Genomic DNA, 7,797 nt, shown 5'->3' with positions numbered 1-7,797 from the left:
CTTTCATAGCACTCTGATATGCTTCTTCAATATTCTTTGGAGACAACATACTAATTTCATCTAAAATTTCTAGCCTTAAACCATTTACATACCTGGCTGTCTTTTCTGTGGTATCCTCTATATAACTGGCCCTTAGGTTCACTCGATAAAACACTTTAGTGTACTCCCTTACTATCATACCTTTTTGTTTTAGATTCTGCACTTTCCTGTGTAGTGCAATCTGATAATCTTTTGGCAGAAATATGCCCTTCAACTTGGCTACCATCCTTGACCAGGTTTTGATCGACAACTTGTTCAATCTCCTTTTCTTTGTTTGGACACTGTCCCACCATAGGGCTACATGTCCTTTCAACTTTGTCATAGCAAATTTAACTCTGTGGTCTTCACTAACCTCCTCACACTCGAAATACTTATCTAGCTCACTAATCCAATCCAACAGGATCTCTATGGACAGGATGCCATCATAATTTGGGAGTTCTGGTTTGGGTTTACTGCTTGCTATTAAGACTGATCTCAACAGTCTCATTTCTGGGCCCTCTCCATCTGATCCATCTGTTGTCGCTTCAGCTTCCTCTTCACTATCATCGCCTACTTCTGGATCTCTTCTTCTCCCTACCTCAACTGCCTCCAAACGGGTAGTAAGAATCTTGATCTCCTCTCTCAGTCCTTCCTCTGCTATCCTTCGAACACCTCTACCATGACCTCGCCTTCCTACCTCCATTTCTCTGACTGACCTTAAAAAAAAAAAAATCTACTCTGATACCACTATGATGGGACCCAGCCCACACTCCAATGTATAACTTAACACAAGTTTGTCTGGTGCTATTGATGAAGGCGGATTTGGTTGATGATTTGTTTTTTCATTATTGTTATGATCAGTGGATATTTATGTTGGTGGTTGCAATCATTTAATAAGAATCATAAATAAGAACCTAACCTGTCCTCTTGCCTCGGTCCTCGTTTCTCGCTTGCTCATTATGCAAAACCCTTTGGCATTTTGGTCATTTTCGGCATTTTGTTTTGCTGTGAGAGCTCTGCGATGGTTTCTATGGAAATGCTCTGTTCTGGTTTTTTCTACGAATGAATGTGGTTCCACAGACTCGCCTGTGTTGTTAGCAATTGTATTCCTTGTTGTGTGGTCCTATTTTGCGCTCTGGAGGTTAGTTTGTTTGTTTTCCTCGGCACAATGGGTTATTTCATCTGTTGGTACCTGGAATCGATTTCTGGTTTCGTTTGTCGAACTTCCAACTGTTCCTTCCTGTTGTTGGTTAATTTGTTACTGCTCTGCTGCTAAAATTGTTTTACTACTGTTCCCATGTGCACAGGTTTTAGGCACAATGGCTCACTTGGCTTGTCTTTCAGGGAATTTGTCTTTCTTTGTTTTATCTTTGCCTTCTCCTCGTTTAGAAACTAACAATGTCCGCTCCTCTTGTCTCAGGTCATTCTTGTGTTCTGTGGCTCTATAGCATGAGGTTTCTTGTTCAATCGCACTCCTAGGTAAGATTATGTTCTTCCCTTGCTTGTATTGTATCTTTGCTTGTTCCACTATTATCCGTGATGTGCTTGACACTAACTTGTTTTGGTTGCATGGGTCAAGAGCTCGACCTCGGGGTGGATGGCTTCAACACATGGTTTGCAAACCCTTCGGGGCCTTTCGGGTAGGCTCTGTCACCACAATTTTGTTGAACTATAGCTAGGGTTTGTAGTTTTCTATGGCCACGCCTCAGCAACTATTTGTTGTCTCTTATTTGATTCGTTACATGACCTGGGCACTCCTCTGTTTACAATTCCAGTTTGTAATTCATTTTGGTTGAACTTTCTGGTTAGGTTCGAGGGTTTCATAATGTCAAACCCTTGACTAGGGTCTGCCCTGTCTCGCGGTCACTGCTTATTCTATTTGCTTTAACAATGTAATGCTTGACTCTTATATAATAATAGTTATATATTTCTTTGTCTCTGTTTCATTTAAAAAGGAAGAAATGGTGTATAATAGTTCGTAATGAATTACCTCTATTTGGTTTGTTGAATCAATACTCGGATTTTTTTTTCTTCATTAAATTGTTGCGCTGTGTGGACATTCTCCTGGCTGTGAGCATGTTTACTTGCTTGTCCGTTCTGGTCTTGGAAACTTGCAAGCGATTTACAGTGCTCTGTTTCTTAAGAGAGGAAAAACATAAAAATAGATGCCTACATTTTATTTGTCATTTCTAAATCGTTTAAACAATAGAGAAAATATATTTGCACAGTATGTAGACAATGGTATAGATGGATGGATGTTAAATTCGTGCTTTGTCTCCTTTTATTTCTTGTAACTGAAAATGCTGAACCTTGTCATTGATTTTCAATGTTACACTTATATGTTCTGTCTACAGTTAATGATACTGTGTAGTTACTTTTAGTTGTAGACCTTATAGTTACATAACTATGAAGTATTTGGTTCTACCTATATGGCAAGCATTTACCTTTAGACACATTTGTCTTTTTCTTTTAAAATGACAGGACAATTATTAATCTACTATTTATTAAGTACAAACAAGTAAATGACCCTAACCAACCAAACTACCTTTGACTAATACTGAGATTAAGATAAAAACAAAATCCTACCTCCTACTTTGACAAACTGAACACATGAAACAAACAAGATACTAATTCAACTCTCCACCCTAGCAGAGCCCAACACCCGATCATGGTGCCTTAGCTGGATGCTCCTACATCAGATCATATTTTCCAATTTGGATAAAATCACAATATTATTAATTCCAAATTAAAGGAGAAATTTTGGGAAAATAAAGAGGTGGAGGAAAAAAGAAAATTACGATATTATAAGGAGGTGATTAACCCCAATCTCAAAAACCAAAATTATCTCTCTGCCTTGATTAGTGCTAAGAAGAAAATGAACATTGCTAATATTAGAACTATTTATCAGAATCTTCAGAGTGAAACTAGGTATTGATTGATTTCCAAAATTCCATAAGATGAAAGAGTTTGTCACCTCTACTATCCTTGGAGGGTTGAAGAGGGAAATCACTTTCTATTAGATTTTTCATCTTATACTCATATTAGATCTAATTTTCAAAATATTTGTAAGTATATAAACCTTTTTAACCTTTTAACTCATCAAAATGATGGTGGTATGTGAGTGCTCATGGAATTATCTTTTCTTTTGTGGAAATCAATTTTAGGTGAATTATGGATTTCGTGGAGATATTTTTTTCTTTGGCATGCTGGAAATTGTTTTTGGTTTGTTGGTGCAAAGTGGAACTTTGTTTCTTTTTTTAACTTCATTGTCTCTCCTCCTAAAGTATTTAAACTATGAAAACAATGTAGAGAAGTACTTATAGACTTGGTCTCATTTTTTCTTGTTTGTATCCACTGTGGAAATGATAACTATGCTAGATGTAATGGAGTAATGGAGTGAGCATTCTGTCATCTGGCTTTGTTGTACTCAAGTTTTTGGGTTGTTATGTTTTATTGGATGGATCTATATGCCAAGATCTATAGTCATTTTTTTCAGATGAAATATATGTAATTCAATTTACAAAAAAAAGAAGATTAAAAAGTGGAAATAAGAACTAAAAGAAGAGGGATACTATTTTGAAAATAATAAAAATGTTTCAAGGTGCTTGAATTCAATCATGATTGTGGATAATAAGTTGTAGTTAACTTTGAGTCTTTTTATCTGATTAGAGAATTTTGGTATTCATAGTGATTTACTTATAAGGGCCAGCATCTTTGTTGTGAAACTATATGCAATTGCATACCCCAAAAGCTCATGTGATATGCATAGCTAAGCACCACATCAATTTTTGGTTTCTAGTTTAAATCCTATTTAATTTCATTATTGTTTTGAATTGGCTTAAATGGAAATAGTGGGGTTTGAACTTCCATGGATGGCATACACTTGCCATAAATTCTAGCTATTTTTAGTTACATATATGTGTCCAAACCAACACCTACATTCACGTAATTCACAATTTAATATACAAATAATAGTATTAACAATGTTGTTCTTTCACAAAAAATGCAAAATTATATAGGAAGTGGTAGAACAAAACAATAGTTAATATTCACCTCATCTTTTGATGCTTAGTACCTTCGCCAAAATGGTTTCTTATACCCACATAATTCTGTCATCATGGAAATTGTCAGTCTAACCCAACATTAACACCTACAATAGGAAAAAACATACCAACCTAAATATCTTATCATTGTCAGAGAATGAACACAATAGTGTGAATTGTAATGAATTAATCATCTAACACATGGTCTGTGATTGAATATTGAAGTTCACCTTGTTGTAGTGAGTGAAATAATTGTTAAAAATGGGAATATACACAGGGTAATTAATTATGTCAATGATACCATCTTCATAGTTATACATGGAGCAATGGTCCACCCATATTTGCCTCCCTGTGAAGATTGAAATCCCATATCCATGACTTAATTTCCTCAAACCACTATGAAGAAGAGATATGTTTACGATAATGTTTCTTACATGCTTATAGATTTGAATGCGCATGGCAAGAATGATTATTTCTATAACATTTTTTTATCATGATATACAACCTCTTAGAAATACGGATGTTGGTTTCTCATTCATAGATTGTTTTGAAAGTATAAATCATCAACTCTTACTTTAGTTAGATAACCGTGTCATTATAGAAGATGGCCTAGAGTGGCTCCATTTGAATCACACCTTCTGACACACCACTATCACCTGGCTAAGGGACATTAAGAATCAACTTTTCCTTTATTACCACATTTGTCTAAGAAATGAACTTAAATAAAAAATACATGAATGTGGCTTGAAATGGCAGTAAATACGAGGGTAAACCAAGTATATAGGTTGATGGGATAGAAGGGTTGATTGTGTAGGTGAGTAAATAAACTAATAGATCTAGTATATTAGAGTAACACATATGCCAACCCATAGGTGTAGACTCTTGTCCAGTTCAACCTTTTATTAGTCTAATTTTGTATTTACTCTAGATTCAATTTTTTGTTTTTAACATGGCTCACAAAACTTTGGATTCCAATGCTAATCATTTCACTTGTCTCTAATTCCTATTAGCATCATTTTAAATACTTAATGACATATTGAGCATGGATTGCTAACTAAATTATTCTCTTCTAGTTTCCCTATACCATGATTTTAATTTATTATGAGGGTGCCATCATGAATTCACTAATCTAGGAACAAGAGAGAACCTTTAAAAATATGCACATATTCATAATGTTATCGATTTAGTACTCCCTAGATCGTCTCACATACAAGTTAGTTTGGATTTGGAAGAACATGTGCACAATTTCAATTGCTTGTGCATGCTTTCAAGAATGTGTATACATTATAAAAGCATGATTTAGCCTTCAACAATGTGTGGTAAATCTATAAAAACACACGATTTCAAGAATGACTGTGTATTCTCAAAACATGTATGTTCTTTTATGTCCAGAATATTTAAGATGTAGGGAGTGAGGGAGGGAGATAGGGAAGAGTTTGGGTTTGTTTGTGAAGGACAGAATAAGGAAGCGGTTAAGGGATGGAGGGATAGATATGGAAATAAATGGATTTGAGTGAGGGTGGAGAGACAAAAGAGGATAAAGAGGGGAAGATGTGAGAAGAGTGGTGTAAATGGATAAAGAGGGAGTTAATGAGTGAGAAGAAATGAATAAAATGGAGATAGAGTCATGGGGTAGAGAAAGATAGGTAGGAAGAGGGAGAGTTAGAGAGGGAAAGGTGGCGAATAGGGGGCATTGTGGAAGGGAGTTAGAGGGAGAGTATGGAAGAGAGAAGAACAAGGAATGAGAGAAAGTGAGCATATGTGTGTGTGTGTGTGTGTGTGTGAGAGAGAGAGAGAGAGAGAGAGAGAGAGAGAGAGAGAGAGAGAGAGAGAGAGAATTGTGGGAGATAAAGTGGGGAGAGAGAGAGAGAGAGAGATGGGAGGATGTACACAATGGCTAATATATATGTTTTAATAATTTCATGATAATTTTTTTATAAATGAGCATATTATGAGAGTATCAATATTGTATGTTGATAAATTTAATATCATTCTTTTAGTATTGTAATGTCTTTTTTTTTTCACTATAATTTACGATAATAATGGACTAGGTTTTAGATTTGTTAATTACATGACTTTATTTATTGATGTGCTTTAGCTAGATTGATGTTGGGTACTCTTCGGGAATATACGGTCATGTAAAATCTCATCATGCCATGAATATATATGAATCTTGAACATATCAAGAGTTATATAAGGTTGTTGGATAGTTTTAATGGGTGTTTGAATGAGTGAATTGATTTGATGCTGTATATACATGATTTGTACTACTAAGGTAACCTACTTCGACAAATATATTAATGACCTCAAGTAGATATGAAGAACCACATGGATATGTGATGAAAATGAGGTAAGTTACAAACCTATACTATGGATAGGGAAAAATCCATCAATTTGAATATGATGTTGTGAACATCCTAATATGATTTAAAGCTGGTTGGAACATGAGCTATTTGTTATATATATATAATTCCTATTTAATGTTAGATATATTCAATATTGAAATTTGAATAAATAGAAGTCAAATAATGTATAAATATTATTATTATAATAAAAAAGATATAGCGATGAGTATTATTATATTAAAAATCTTAAATGGATAAGATTTTGAAATATATATTAATAATAGAATTTGATTTCTTTTAATCATGCTTGGAGTAGTAATTTAATTATCAAATCATAATCATGCTTCCAACTAGTAAAGCTACATCAAAATAATATTTGATTATAATTATTATATAGAAAAATTGTTTCATCACCCACCAAATAAAAAAAATATATATATACAACTTTAATATCCAATTTAAAATTATTTTAAAATAAAATTATTATTGTTACAACTCATTTAAATTGAATATAATTAAAATAAATTATTTTTTTATTTTATTTATTTATTTTTTTAGGAATGCAAAATATATATATATATATAAACCCTCTTTTTATTATAAAAGACGTTTTCATTTACATAAGCTAGATTTGTCCCAAGAAAGGATATTTAATTATGTCAACTCAATACATAAAATGCCTTTTTTTAAAGTGAAAATCATGGAATTTTCCCCAAAAAATCGCAGGGATGTTTGCAAATCTAAAGTTCAAATTTCGAAGTTTTGGATGCGCGGATAAAGGTAAATCTTTTTCCACCATCAAAATCATAATTCAAACACTGCTACAATATTTTAAAAAAAAATTACCCAGATTCAAAACACTTTGGCACATTCTACATAATTCTTCTGATTAAGTCCTTCATTGCTTCTTTCCCTCCCTTAGCTATTGTCTACCAGCTAGCGAGGGTTTCGCTCCTTCCTTTCCTATATTGGAAAAGCAACTCTTCGCTCAGCTTAGGTCAAATCCCTCAGGTGGGTGGTTGCATCCCGTCGCTGCTTTACTCACACCCAGTGGGCAACAGCTAGCAAGAAGTCTAGGTAGCTACTGCCTCTAGATACCCCGGAAACAGGTGGTAGTGTACCAGAGCTGCTTTACTCAAGCCCTCCAGTCCACATGAGTAGCTGCTTGCTTATGCGGGTGCTTCAGTCCATCCTGCGTCATCTTGCTCCTTGCTTATTGTTGGTAATTTTCTGCTAAGTTCCAAAACAAAATAATGAACAGAGAATGATACTCTGTTTTTACACAGGATCTTTAACACAAGTGTTACAGGGAAAAGTGTCTATGCAGAACTGCTAATCCCACTAAGGCTAGTGGCTACCTTAGAAACAAACAAAGTAAAGACTACTTTCGT

This window comes from Pinus tabuliformis, chromosome 5_2 (assembly GCF_031772625.1).
Source record: "Pinus tabuliformis cultivar Carrire ecotype Pingquan chromosome 5_2, CPIR1, whole genome shotgun sequence".
Classification (NCBI taxonomy): Eukaryota; Viridiplantae; Streptophyta; class Pinopsida; order Pinales; family Pinaceae; genus Pinus; species Pinus tabuliformis.
This window is presented reverse-complemented; position numbering follows the sequence as displayed.